Below are 15,875 nucleotides of genomic sequence, written 5' to 3'. Positions count from 1 at the left end.
TATCAAACAATGGTTGTTCTCTTGTACTTGGTAGAGTATGCTTGTATTGAAGGAAGGACATGGAGCATAACATACTCTTGGAACATCTTTCAACTCCATGGGTGCACCCTGTTCATTAACACTTCATCAGCTATAGGTGGTGGTGTTGACATCTGGCTTTGGCTCAGCTGATGTAATTTGGCTCTCAAAAATGGTAGCGAGGAGAGATTTTAGACAGATGTGGAGCTTTCCACCATTGCCGAGGGCAGCAGGATGTAACTGCTTCTCATGACGGAAGAACCCTTTTTAATTCACTCTCTCTCTTCTGGCATGGCAACAACAGATTGGAGAACACTTGACAGTCTGCCTTTAGCACTTTTTGCTTAAAGAGAATCAACAGATCCTGCTACCTCATACTATGCAACCATGTGATCGACTTCAGGGCCAGCTATAGTCCATCTTCTCACTGCTGATAGATCTTCAGTCAATCTGATCACACCCCTGTCTGCCTTAATGACAGCATTGGCCTGGTAGCTTGATCAATAGCCACTGCTAAGAACTGTCAGCTCGATTGTGTACAACAAAGTTTCCCGTCTAGAATTTCCGAGCCACCTGTGGATGCTTCTATTCTAGTGTTATGTGTGTGTAATGGATTGTAATCCACCATACAAAGTTTACATTGTTGGTGGCAAAGTAGTATGGTAGCAGCTAAGCCAGTGACTGACAGTACAGGAGGAAATTGGCTTCCCTGAATGATTAAATCATCAAAAAGGATCACCATTGCCATTGACAGTATAATTTACAGTTAGTGAAGCTCACACCAAGTTTCGGTGCCAAGAACCTCTTAATGTTATTCATCTGCCTCATTTAAGTAGTCAGTGTCGGATGCCTTCAGAAGCTTGTACAGACTACATGTTAACTGATGCATCTGTCATGCCAAAGTGATGTTCGAAGCTGTCAGAAATTAATACTTTTTTTTTTTTTTTTTTTTTGCAATTTTTATAGTTTATATATGAAAGATCTAATTTAAGGTTGTTGCTATTCTTAAAATATTTTATTTTGATTGTTTACTTGTTTTCTCTTGTAGTTTGTTTATTTTCTTTTCTCACGGGGCTATTTTTCTTATTGGAGCCATTGGGCTTATAGCATCTTGCTTCTCCAACTAGGGTTATAGCTTAGCCTGTAATAATAATAATAATCCCTGCCTCCACTAGGATCCTGTCCAACAACTATCCTGGAGTAGAGTTCCAATAGACTTCACCACAACCACCTCAATATGCAAGACCCTCATTAGTATGACAAATTTCGTCATCCCATTGTAGGGCAGTCACTAGACCTACTTGGCTACAGCATACTTTAGCTGGTCAGCAGCAATGACTGACTCGGACCAGGGTTTAGAGAAACTAACTGATGCTGGCCTTATTAGACAGCATTTGGAATACTATTCACAGCACCAGTGCCATTCGGTGTGCCCTGGTTATGCATTGACATCCACTCTATTAGTACAAGCAAGCCATCGAGTAGTTCGTAGTTCAAAATTAGTATTCTACAGTGAAATATTTACGAGTTGACACCAAGATCATTCGAATAGGTCACGTCCTTGCGATTTTGTTGGTTATCTCTCTATTTCCAATGCACTTCCCCCACTTGGGGGTGGGGTTAGCCAACATTAAACAAAGGAACAAAAGGGGACCTTTCCTCTCTCCGATCATCCCAGCCTGAAAGGGATTCAGCCAAGTTTGGCTGATATTGCTAGGGTGCCAAAGCCCTACCTCCCCTGTTATCTACCACAAATGAAGTTTCATACGCTGAATCCCATACTGCCACTACCTCCGCGGTGACCAATGCAATTGGAGGAAGCAGCAGGGCCTACCGGAACTGCATCACAATTGCTTGCCATTCATTCCTATTTCTAGCACCCTCTCTTGTCTCTCACATCTATCCTCCTATCACCCAGAACTTTCTTCACTCCCTCCATCTATCCACCCAAACCTTGACCTTCCTCTTGTACTTCTCCCATCAACTCTTGCATTCATCACCTTCGTTAGCATACAGCAACTTTCCATTCTCTCAATAAGGCCAAACCACCTCAACACATTCATATCCACTTTAGCTTCTACATCATTTCTTACACTCATTCTTACCTTCACTACTTCGTTCCTAACCCTATCTAATTGAGATACACCAGCCATACTACTAAGACACTTCACCTCAAAACACATTCAGTTTCTGTCTCTCCGTCACTTTCATTCCCCATAACTCCAATCCATACATCACAGTTGGTATACTGTAATCACTTTCTCATATAGAACTCTTCACATTCATGCCTAATCCTCTATTCTTTACCACTCCCTTCACTGGCCCCAACACTCTGCATCCTTCATTCACTCTCTGACGTACATCTGCTTCCATTCACCATTTTCTGCAACAACAGACCACAAGTACTTAAAACTGATCTACTTCCTCAAGTAACTCTCCATTCAACCTCGCACCACTCTCCCTTCTGCATCTCATAACCTTACTCTTACCCACATTAACTCTCAACTTACTTCTCTCACATACCCTTCCAAACTCAGTCACTAATCACCAAGCTTCCCTTCCAAGTCTGCAACCAGTACAGTATCATCTGCAAACAACAACTGATTTACTCCCACTCCTGATCAATCTTGTCTATCAGTTTCAATCTTCAACCAAGCAGTCGAGCATTCACCTCTCTCACCACTCCATCAACAAACAAAATTGAACAACCCATGGGAACATCACACACCCCTTTCTCTGCTCCAATCTCATTGTTAAATACAACATTTCTGTATATGCAATAGAATCAATCTAAGAAAAATGCTGCCACCTTGAAATTTTAAGTAGCTAATGGGTCTTATCAAAAGAGCACTCTCCAATGGGTACATGTGTCAATGTTGGTACTGGTTTCTGGAGACGAAAATTTTCTCCTGAAAATCTGCTGTTATCTGCTTCTCTACGAAAGAAATACGAAATGCCTTCACCGTTACACACTGCGGCAGCAGAACTCTTCCTCTGACGAGCAACTGTAATGTCTAAGGAAAACCAACTGAACTCTGAATTCACATTGTTGTGACGTTGTCGTCGTTCTAGGGTCACAAATGAGGGATAAAACACAACATATGGCATCCAACACGAAGTATGTTGGACAACGGATAGCGACAGGTAGCACACATATCCAACAGAAGTATGTTGGACAACAGATTACGACAGGTAGCACACACATCCAACAGAAGTATGTTGGACAACGGATAGCGACAGGTAGCACAGAAAACTGTCACTCAATTCTAGTTATCATGAAACCCCAAATCTCATAGGATTCCTCCATTAATATCCCTTCAGCAAGAATGTCTACACCGCATTTGTTCACCTTCAAAGGAGAAGCAAAAGATTTAATCCTCCAGATCAGGACGCTGATTAGGCCCACTGTCCGGGGCCGAAGTCGAAGTTTAACCGTTTGACGGACATTCCAGCTTCGCTGAATTTACACTCCTTCCGAAGGTTGATGGTTTATATTACGTGTAGGAACAAAGAATAATTAAACTACCATAAATAAGCGTTTCATCCTTAGCACAATCCCCTTAGTATAATAAAATGGGAAAAACCTACGCGGTGCCTAATGGAAACACAACCAGCACATATATACCTTCATACCGACGTTCTATGACGGCGAAAATGCGCTAAATTAAGTCACGATTTCCTTCATCAGTATTCAAGACCTTCACGTTAATCACAACTCAAATAACTTTTCTCGATGATGGAGAAATTCCCGATTGGTGAAGAGATGAGCAGAGATCATCTAACGATTGACCAGTGGTTACATCAACATCTGTAAGATAGTTAATGTTTTGGAAAACTTGTTTCATTAAGCAAAAATATATCTAATGGGAAAATTATTTGAAACATTTCAAGGCAATATATGATAAATTAATTACTGTAAAATATCACTAGAAATATTACTTGGCAAAATGAATATATACAAAAATCACATCTCGATCTGTTACCGTTCCAAAGATGATACGTCTCCTGCTTCTCCAAGTGTGCGCATCTATGATAATTTCTCTCGGTATTTCACGAGTCAACACACTTCAAGAACAAGTTTATCTTTTTGTATACGGTCGATAAATTGTTGGAACAGACTGAAAAGTAAATGAATTACTCTAATGAATAAAATATTTCTCCTAAAACATTAAAGGAATTACTCTCATGAATAAAGTATTTCTCCTAAAACCTTAAAGGAGAAATTCAAATGTAACTGAACTGCACTTGAAGAATATTGAATATCCCAAACTGCTTGAATAGGAAAGTTCAAAACTAAAACTTAACAATTGCATGTTGAAAGAAATGATTTCTCCTAGAACCTACATATGAAGAAATGTAACCGAAAACTTTAAAGTAACTCATAGCACTTACATGAATAATTTCTTAAAACTACATGTAAAAAATGAAAGACAAAACTATGGTGTAACTGAGCTGCTCTTCTAAAGACCAAATTATTTTCCATAAAACCTGGTGGGTAAATATATAGATCAACAGAATTATACTTATAAATGCAAATTTCTAAAACTCGACAGATATGAAATTTTAGAATTTATAACTAACTGAACGACAAATAATTTTCAAAATATCTAGAAAATAATGTTTAAGAAGTAACCAAATTATGAATGATTTAGAGATAAACTTTACAAATAATTATGAACGATTTTAGGATAAACCTTACAAATAACTATGAATGATTTTAGGATAAACTATACAAATACTGTAGCTACGAATTATTTTTAAAGGTTGTCTCTCTCTCTTCTAAATTCTAACACCAATGACAAAATCGAGAGAGAGAGAGAGAGAGAGAGAGAGAGAGAGAGAGAGAGAGAGAGAGAGAGAGAGAGAGCAATTTTGTCTGACGCACATTTTCATTATGGTTATTGCCTGCCCTCACTCGGTCACGCTTTTTATTGCTCTCTGCCACTCCCACCTATCCAACCGCCCCCCCCCACACACACCACTGCTGATATGCAGAAATTGACAAGTGACAAAACTTCAAGAAAACCATAAGGTATTGATCCTGTTACCATTAGCACCATACCAAGTATTATGAACAAATTACTTAGTATTATTAAAAACACGTAACTTATTACTTTTTAATTACCCTTGCAGAAAAACAGTGCTAAAGACAAAACGCTTTAGAAATAAAAATCTCTCTCCATGTATACTTAAAAATAGATAGCACCAACAATCCCTGCAGTCATGGCAACCAACGTTTATTGGGGTCTATGTTGATTACCTAATAACTGTATACAATAAGGTGAATCAAAATTAATAATGGTGTCCATTGATGGAAAAGACTATAATTGTAAAGTAAAGATCTCCTGGGTTTGATGGCGAGACATTGGAGAAAGAGGGAAAAGATGTAGACTTAAAGTTGAAAATACACGGATGGCTCAAAAAAACAATGAAATGCACAGTATAATCACCTATTTAAGGAGGAATAAACTGAACACTGTACGAAAATAAATCCGCGAAGCAGCAACGGACTTGATTGAACAAAGTTCTATTGTCCACTAAATGGTGTAGTAAAAAAAAAAAAAAAAAAAAAAAAAAAAAAAAAAAAAAAAAAAAAAAAAAAAAAATCCCTGGAAAAAGCAACCAAGAACTGGCTAATAAATTTCTAGAATTCTGTAAAAATTAAATAAATCTTTATCTTTTACTGATATTCCTTAACAGATTGGTGCTGTTCCAAACACAAAAATAAGCTTAACGAGATAAGATTATATAGCAAAGGATTATTATAAAGGGAGCTATGAAAAATAATGCGATTGATCCGATGCTAATAACAAAAGTAATAAGAATTAAACATATATATATATATATATATATATATATATATATATATATATATATATATATATATATATATATATATATCTCAAAAGTATTACAAACACATGAAATGTAGTTCCTTGCATATTATACACAATTTTACTTCTCCATAAATGTCATTGATGATATAACGTGCTTAATAGTGTTGAAATAAAATTAAGTTCATGGTGGTAGGAAAGAAACTAAATTAAGAAACTTGGGTGACTTCCAAATAAATACCATTGAGAACTTGTCCCAAATGTGAATTCTCTGTCAGATCTCAAATAAATAATGAAGCAAGAATCGGTGGATATCACCTTAGAAACATTATTTTTGTAGAGCCATCTGAATGAATATTCTGTAAAGAAACTTATGATTGTGTTGTTACCAGGATTGGCTACTATAACTATTACAACCTATCCAATTACAAATACATATTAAACAAAAGAAAGATTATTAAAAAGGTGTTCTACCCCGAGAAAGTATTATTCCCATACTAATTTAATTACGCAGACTGTCTATTAGAGCTTGCGCAGAGGTAAAGATATGTGCAGGACTCAAGTTATCAGAACTGGACGTCAAAAAATATCTAAGATACTTGGTTATTGAAGCCAAGATGTACACACGATCCAAATTTTCTTTACCCCCTCGTTGTATGGAAGTCGAAGCCAGCAGTGAAGAACTGATCATTGAACATATACTCGTGTGTCAGCGGCATCAAGTCTGTAAGAGGTGTGGCAGAATCTAGAATTTCCACGAGTGGGGTAATGCCAGTTTGACTGTCAATTGTCATATTAACGGCTTCCTACCTACAGATCCACAACCCATCCACCCATTCTCTCACTCTCTCTAGCTGCTGCTACCACGACTACTACTGCTAGGACTTAAATAAAATGTATTTATGCTATTCATTTTCTCATTAGAAAATAAAAACAAAACGCACAACCAAATATCCTCATTGTGCCAGAGATAGGCCTCGCGTTTCCCCTTCCCATCAGGTCTCATGAGGGAGAACCTGCTCTTCTGCCTATGCGCCAGCGTGTAAAGAGCTTAAGTGCATCATTGCTAGCCTCTTCATGAGCAAATAGATCCGTATCTATTGCCAAGAAAGAGTGCCACACGTGGAGAAATAGCAGCCAAATGGTTTCCATCTACAAAGGGAAGGTCGTGTGTAGGAGTGTGGGAATTACAGAGGAATAATATAACAATTTTAATAATAATATTTGTGTGGTGCATAACACCCTTATAATGCGGAGAAATTGATGCCTGGGATAGAAGCAGTAACTTGCCCCATGAGAGCATAAATTAGACTATTTCCTGATACCAACGGTTATTTAAACCCCCGTGCTTTCCCTGTGCAAAAATGCTAACCAACCGAGCAGGATGAAATGAAAACAAGTAATGAAGAAATGAACAGTGCTGTAGCTGCTGCAATTTTAACACTACTTCTACTACTTTGGTTGCTACTACTAGAATATTTGATAGAGAGAGAGAGAGAGAGAGAGAGAGAGAGAGAGAGAGAGAGAGAGAGAGAGAGAGAGAGAGAGAGAGAGAGAGAGAGAGAGAGAGAGAGAGAGAAACTTTTTTTTTATCTTTTATTATGAAAATACAATTACATTTTCTTAACATACATTTTTTTCCTTTTATAAAGAAATATTCCTTAAATTATATTTTACATTTTTGTATATACATTATAACATCTATTATATGATAAAATTATATTTTTATTTTATTATTTTTCTAAATATGTTTTCAAGTTAGAAACATACTGATTTGTGAAAATATTTTTAACACGATTCTTATACCCAATAATATTTACATTAAATGTATTTAACAGTCTATTCTTTATACACTTAATAATTTGCTGTTCAGCACTTATTCCCAATTGTCTTGCCATCCAGATACTTGAAATAAAATCTGCTATTATTACCATTGCTGTATTTTCATCTCTGTTTGAATTAGCTTCAAAATCTAGTTTTATAATCCTTAACCTGTTATTAGTTTTCAATTTACAACATTTTCTAAGCAATTCGAATACCCAGGATAACAAATTCTTAACCAAAGGACAGAAATATACCAAATGCATGTTAGTTTCTATGTATCCACAACCGCATTCCTTAACATCTTTTATTTTCATCATAACTAGCCTATCATTTGTACTTAAAATTTCATGAATATACTTAAACAAAATTTCTCTACTTTTATTTTCTATATACTTATTATTTACATGTTCCCAAATTAGTTTCCAGTTGAATAGTGGATACAATTTTTCAATATTTGGAACATATTCACTGTTTTTCATTAAATGATCATATACCACTTTCGTTCTTATCTGGGGATAAGAGGTCATCTTAATAACACTTCGTAATATATTTATCATACTTTCATAAAAACTTGGTGTAAAAATAGTGCAATCCTGATATTGGCATTCATTTTCTATAAGGTAGGTTGCTCTGACTTTACAATAATAAATAATTATTTGGTAACCAAAACAACGATCTTTTAAACATTTTAGAAATGTACTAAACATGATTGACCTTGCTTTACACTGGATGTCAATAATTCCACAGCCACCTCTTAATTTTGACAAAAACATAGTTTTCCTTGCAACAGGTTCACAATTGCAGCTCCACAAATATTTGAAAATACTTTTCTGAATTCGTTTTACATAATCTACTGGAGCTGGGTATACATGTACCGTATACCACAATTTTGCAAGAATTTTACAATTTACAATTATTGCTCTTTGAAACATTGTTAATTTTCGGCTATGATAGATCCCAATGATTTTATTTATGTTACTTTCTAATATATTCCAGTTCAAATCTAGACTCTGCTGATAATCGTTGCTATGATATATGCCTAAAATCTTACAACAACTTTTCAATACTTTTAAACCATAATCTTTCCATGCTACCCTCTCTTTCCAGTTACAAAGACCAAAAATGGAAGTTTTACCTCCATTGAGAACTACACCTGAAGCGTTCTCATACTCTCTGATAACATTGAAACATTCCTTTAGTGCCATATCACAAGTAATAATTATAACAGAGTCGTCTGCATAACCTAGCAATAATACATGCAAATCATTTGGCAATTGTAAATCATAATTAAACAACCTCTTCTTAATCATTCTGTATAATACTTCCTGATAAATGATAAACAACATCATAGATAATGGACAACCTTGCCTTACAGATTTATTGACAGGAAAAGGGTCAGAGATATGACCATTTATACATAATACACTTTCAGCACCTGAATATAACATTTTAATCCAATTAACAACATCATTATCAAACCCAAAGCTTTGCAGTATTCTAAATAGAAAATTATGATCAACACGATCAAATGCCTTTGACCAATCCAAGTTCATCAAGGCTGCATTTGTGTTACTTTCATTTAAATAGAATATTAAATCTCTAATAAAAAAGTTCTAATTGTTGATTGATCTATTTTCAACACAACAAAATTGTTCCTGTGATATTATCAAATGTAAGACCTTTTTAATCAGTCTTGATAAAATTCTTGTTATTATCTTAAAATCAACATTTAACATTGTCAAGGGTCTCCAGTTATTAATTATATCTAAATCCCCTTCTTTAGGTATGATGGATATAACCCCATTGTTCATCTTTGAAACATTCTTGTTCCGGAACACAAACTTTATCATTTCAATAAAATCCCCTTTAACAATATTCCAACATTTCTTATAAAACTCAACTGGCAATCCATCTATCCCAGGGCTTTTGCCATTTTTCATGCCCCGAATGGCGTCTAACACTTCTGTTTCACTTACTGCTTTTGTTAATATTGTATTATGTTCATCTCCTATAACTTTCTCTATAATATTCAAGAATTCATTTTGCCTATCCATATCACATTCTTCTTTCCTGAATAAATTCTCAAAATGTTCTCTCACATAATCCATGATGGCTTTTGGGCTTGTTATTTCACTCCCATCATCTCTCTTTATCTTACTTAAAAAACCTCTTGCCCCTTTCTCTCTTCCAAGTAAATATGCCGATACCTGCTCCCCTTTCAAATGGTTTTCAACTTTAGCCCTTACCTTTATACCTTCACATATTTCATTTTGAATATCATTTATTCTTGACTTTAGCTGATTTGCAACATCAAGATTACCAGGCTCTAAACTAGATTTCCCCATTTCTTGCATAAACTGATAATTTAGCAGATTTAACAGACCGTATTTTTGCTTATTTACTTGTTTTGAGCATTTCATGAAGAATTTCTTAAGTTCATTTTTTGCAAATTCCCACCACAAAATTATATTGTCAAAATTACATTTCTTTCTTCGAATAAATTCCCAGCATATGGTAAAATTATCTGCGGTGATATCATTTTCAAGTATACTACAGTTCAATTTCCAGTATCCCTTCCCTATTTTTACAATATTTTCTGATCTTAAGGATAATTTTACAGCACAATGATCTGACCAACTCAAAGGAACTGTATGAATGTTACAGATATTATTTTGGAAGTCTTTGACATAAAACCTATCCAGTCTAGAACCATAATTCTCTCTCAGAAAGTATATTCAGTTTGGTGATTTATGATAAACCAAGCATCCTTCAATTTTAAACTACTTTTTAGGTCCAGAAGCGATTTTGACAGAAGATCATTATCAGGATTTGAGCAATCTCTCATGCTTGTAATGCTATTCCAATCTCCGCCCATTATTATATTACTAATATTGTTTCTTAAGAAATATAAAATATCATTGCCAAACAATTTTTCTCTTTCTCGTTTTTTATCACTGCCTGAGGGTGCATATACATTCAAAAGTTGAATTCGGTCATTTGAAACTCTACATACCGCACTTATAACAAAACCATTTACATCAATTTCTGAATTTAAAATTTCCACATTGGATGTATTATTAACAAGTATAGCTAAACCTCCTTTAAGATTTTGAGAATAATTTATGAGAATCTGACAATACTTTTCTAGGTATTCAAATTTACTTCTATCTTTAATATTGTGCTCTTGAATAAATATGATATCAAGCTTATACAAAAACATGAAATTAATTAACTTCATCTGCTTATTTACATTATTCAATCCATTTACATTTATTGTGGCAACATTTAACATGTATGTATTGAATGTCAAGGTGTTGAAGGGGAAAAGGTGAACATAGAAACAAAAACTTTAACAATGCTTTGGTTTCTTAGAACGATTTCTATACATGTTGTCCGAGGAATCACTTTCATCCGAAACATCAACATTTTTCGTGTCCATTGCCTTATCCTTTTTAAGAGTTATTCGTAATTCATTGCCAACACCCTGTTTAGTATGCCAAGTCCCACTTTCCTTCTCAACATTGGGTAGAACCGGAGTTTCATCTAATTCCAAATCAGCGATTTCTCTTTCCTCGCTTACAATCCCACATTCCTCGGTAGTATTTTGACACTTATTAACATTTGTATATTCCTCCTCATTGTCTCGCTCATTTATAGTATCTACATCATTTCCTAGATTTATTGCATTTTCTTTAACGTCTTCATCTATTGCATGGTGAACCATTGCTTCCACTAATGTAGTTTTCATTTCACATGTTCCAATCTCCTGTGATTTAATAGTTCCTTCACACTGATAATACTCTTCTGTGTCATTGTCGCAGTCGTCATTAACAAGCTTTTCGTTCTTCTCGTTTGGTATTCCCTTCCTTTCTTCTACAACTGGAAGAGCGGATTGGGGATTTTCAACTTGTTCCCCTTCATCTCCAATTCCTACTTCTACAATATCTTCATGTTCCTGGATCTTTTTTTCCTTCTCTTCCTGATAAGCCCTTTCCGGTCTTTCTCCTATTTTGGTTGATTTCTGGGAATTCTTCTTCACTTAACATGGGTCTACTCATTTCATACTCACAATCCTTTATCATGTGTCCTCCTGCTCCGCATCTATAGCATGTACGTAGTTGTCCATTATAAATAAAGGACATAGCATAACCATGGGTTGTTATAGAAGAAGGGATATTTTCCTTTAACCGCATTGCAGCCGTCCGAACACCTGTTAATAATCCTTTAAAGGGGCCATATGAAAACCGGTTTTTTCTTACATTCTCAACTTTTCCATATCTCGACAAAACTAGAGTTAAAACATCATCTGGCATTTCGAATGGTGCATTCCTTATTGATACGTATGTTATGGATGAACTTAGATTCTTAACTTGAACAGTTCCACTCTTGTCTAAACTGAATTCCTTGTCTTCATATCTCTCCATCAGTTTCTTAAATACGCTAGGTACCACTTTTACTATTACTCTATTTCTACTCACTGACTGCACACCAATCACTTCATCCAGGGCGAGTCCCATGCTCTTAAAAAGAGCATCACTCACTATTTCCATAGTTGGATAAACTGTAAACTGTAATCCAAAGGAGTCCATCCTCCTCAGCGGTGTTGAAAACGTCCCCATTTTCCTGACGTTTATTTCCCCCAATAGATGGCGGTAGTGTCGCCCAACCCCGACCGGGATTCGGGAACGCGAGTTACTTTCGACCGTGTTCACTTATAATAGGGCTATAAATAGTTCAATATACCGAAATAACACTAATAAACACAGTCACTATATTCAACCTCTATTCATGGGTTACTCACTACATTTTGAGGCGTAGCCTTCCTATAGAACACTGGAAAAACTACTCAAAACAGAGAGCGGTCCAAAAGTCGTCTGAATACAAACACGACACTCTTCTTCCAATAGAGAGAGAGAACTAGCATACGATAGAGCTGACTTCCTTTACAACGACGGGGAAGGAAATTTTGGGTTGTAACTACCTCTAATGAAGGTTCTAGTTCTAGAGCAGCCTCTCGCAACAGGGGGCCACGAGTGGACGCCGAAAAAAATGCAATTCAGAATGAAGCAGCTTGGAATGTATAATTTAGGTGACGGGACTCCGGTCATAGAGGAAGTTTTATTTTAAACCATTCGCTTGAGTTTTTTTTCTTTTATTAGTGTTTAGACTGGGATAGTGTCTACGACACAGTAAAGAAGGTAGCTGAGTTTACCCACAATTTCAAAAGAGAAAAAGGAGCCCACAGAGCGCTCATCACCAATGTTTACAGAAACGTTAGGTTTGCCTGGGCAGCAACTGTCTCATTGATTGTATTGTTCAGCAAAATTTTTTACTTGAGTTATAATTCTAGTGACTGAGTAAACAACATAAAACAAAATCTGCATTTCTTTTGAAGGGCAGAGTACAACTAAGCGGGAGGAGGGGGGGGGGGGAGCATGGGCCATCAAAGGTTGAGAAACACTTATTATGTATGCCACCCTAATGCTATTTAAGTAGTCCAATAGGCATCGAAGGACTGAAAATAAGACTTAAAAAGAAATTAAGACATTTCTGTTTTGCAAGGTGCTTCGATAATGAGGATATGACATTTAAACAGCAGCTATCATGAGACTAACCTTGGTGGCCACAGTTAAACTGTGCGATGCTCTTAAATACTTAATGTATACGGCAAACAAATCTTGCAGTTTATGCAGGGCAAAAGGCTTTCAGAGTGTGACGGGAACGGGAAAGCAGTCTTTAAAGTAAAGAGAAGTAACTAGACATAGTCTACTCAATTTCCAATGCTTTCGACCGAGTTATTACTTGAAGCAGTTATGCTTTGCAATCTGTGTTTTCTGAATAAAGAATAATTTCATTGAAAACACAAATTTTCAAACGGCTGCAATGTGAATAAAACTATCCAAATGACGTTTTGAAACGTTACCGAGGCGAAGAAAATAAATAATTCTGCCCCATACGTTGAAGGGCGGATATTTCCAAGCTCCCTCCCAGGTACAGACCAGCTGGAAGTGACAAACGATGCCTGGAATGTTACGGCAATCAATCACAGAGGGAGAAGGGTCGCTGTCACCAACTGACACGAAAGGACGATATTCCAAATGTGGTTTTATTTTTATTCAGTTTAGTTTATGACAATTTATACCCATTGAAATATTGGCGTACTTTTTTGTATTATACCCCAATGGTCTCAACAGGAAAGGAAAAATGGAAATAATGGAAATAAACAAACTACAAGAGTAGTAATGGAAAATTAAAAAAAAAAATTATGAACATTAAAATAGATCTTTCATATATACCGAGTTTCAACGGACATGGATAAGACACTTCTGTCTACTTTTTTCCCATTGGTTGTCTCTTCAGATAAATTTTATTATTTTTCTCTGAAACTTATATTATCAGTAAATCTCAGAGATCATGTCTTCGCTAAAGGTATTCTGTGTTACCCTGTTGCCTTTTTATTTTAGAAACAATTTAAACTGGACAACAATGCTGATTTTACTTTAAAGGTCATTGTAACGAAAACAATCAATGCAGATAGTTCACTTTTTTATCTTTTACTTCACTTTATGAGATGATACCTGTCTTGTCACACCCAGCAAGAGTTTAAGACGACATTTATTTGCCGTTAACAACGTTAAGGTCTTCAGAGAATCATACAGCGCAGTCTGCCTTAATTGTCAAATCTTCCCTGTAAAGAATTTTCAGAAAAACGAAACAAGAATGAATATAGAACTTCAAATTCTTGAAAGCTTATATATCAACAGTCCCTCTGACGTCGTGAGAGAGCTCAACAATGGGCCACATATATGAAAGGTCTAGAACCCACAGTCGATGTGCATCTTGGCTCTGATAACTTTAAATCTGCAAACGTTTTTATTTTGCCCAGGCTGACATGAGTCTTTTCATAGTTTATATATGACATATCTGTTTTGACGTTGTTACTGTTTTTACAATGATTTATTGTTAATTTGTTCTCATCATTTATTTATTTCCGTATTTCCTTTCCTCACTGGGCTATTTTCCCTATTGGAGCCCTTGGGCCTTTAGCATCTTGCTTTTCCATCTAGGGTTGTAGCTTGGCTAATAATAATAATAATAATAATAATAATAATAATAATAATAATAATAATAATAATAATAATAATAATCTGTAATTACTTAAGTCTCGTGTCCGAACTGTATGGCATATTAACCGCTATTGAGAAAATAGCGTTGGAGAAGGAGGGTAATTTTACAATTTTTAGTGATGCAAGGAGTGTCCTTCAAGCTATAGAAGTTTTTAATTCTAATAACCCTCTAGTTTTAGAGATTTTAGAATGGCTTTTTATTATTGGACGGAGAGGTATAACAGTTCGATTTTGTTGGGTTCCAGCACATGTAGGTGTGTCTGGGAATGAGAAGGCAGATTCACTGGCTAAGAAGGCTGCATCCGAGTTGCTGCCAAGAAGGTATCCCATTCTCTGTAAGGATTTCTTACCTGACATCAAGAAATTGGTTTGCAATAAATGGCAACAGCAATGGGATAGCCTAGATGGGAATAAAATGCGAGAGGTAACAAATGACATATCTCCTTGGAGGTATAATATGATGCCCCGAAAATGGGAGACGTCTCTTTGTCGTCTCCGTATTGGTCACACTCGGTTGACACACGAGTTTCTGCTGAAGGGCCAACACCAACCGTATTGTGACGACTGTTTAGTACCTCTAACAGTAAGGCATTTGTTGACCGAATGCCCCAATTATAACAACTTAAGGAATAGATATTTGTTTGAGGCTCGAGGTGAGGGAGGCAGGTTCATCCTTGCCAAGATTCTTGGAAATGATGTGTCCTACCATGCAAGTGGCATTTTTAGATTTATTTCAGAAGCAGGTCTTCTGAAAACTATTTAACTTTTATGACATTCAACTTTTATGATTTTAATTGAATACTCTTTTAATTTATTTTATTTTTTATTTTATTTTTGTATACATAAATTAAATGTTTCCGGCGTCAATGACCTTAGATGTCAGGATGCCTGAAAACTTTAAATCAATCAATCAATCAAGTCTCGTGTGGACAGTTTGTTGGCTATGCGATGTACAGCAGTTTTTGAATGTTTTAAAGGCCGCTCATCAATGGCAGAATCAAGGGACAGTGACATTGCCATATCGAGCAGGACAATGCCCTAGAGACTGATCATATATACATATGATCAACAC

At 35.8% G+C, this 15,875-nt stretch overlaps 1 protein-coding gene and 1 long non-coding RNA gene across 9 annotated transcripts in view; one reads left to right on the top strand and one right to left on the bottom strand.

The window, feature by feature from the left end:
* The window catches only part of LOC137615174 (uncharacterized), a 38,680-nt gene extending 34,542 nt beyond the window's left edge, over positions 1-4,138 (bottom strand). For both annotated transcript variants that reach the window (XR_011039169.1, XR_011039170.1), the window contains exons 1-2: positions 4,002-4,138; positions 3,644-3,826 (exon numbers count right to left, since the gene is read on the bottom strand). This is a non-coding gene — a long non-coding RNA (uncharacterized lncRNA). The remainder of the gene's footprint in view (positions 1-3,643; positions 3,827-4,001) is intronic.
* Positions 1-15,875, top strand: part of LOC137615176 (uncharacterized) — an 851,893-nt gene that overhangs the window by 792,093 nt on the left and 43,925 nt on the right. The gene's annotated exons all lie outside the window — the stretch shown is intronic.

This window comes from Palaemon carinicauda, chromosome 21, assembly GCF_036898095.1.
Source record: "Palaemon carinicauda isolate YSFRI2023 chromosome 21, ASM3689809v2, whole genome shotgun sequence".
NCBI lineage: Eukaryota > Metazoa > Arthropoda > Malacostraca > Decapoda > Palaemonidae > Palaemon > Palaemon carinicauda.
This window is presented reverse-complemented; position numbering and strand designations above follow the sequence as displayed.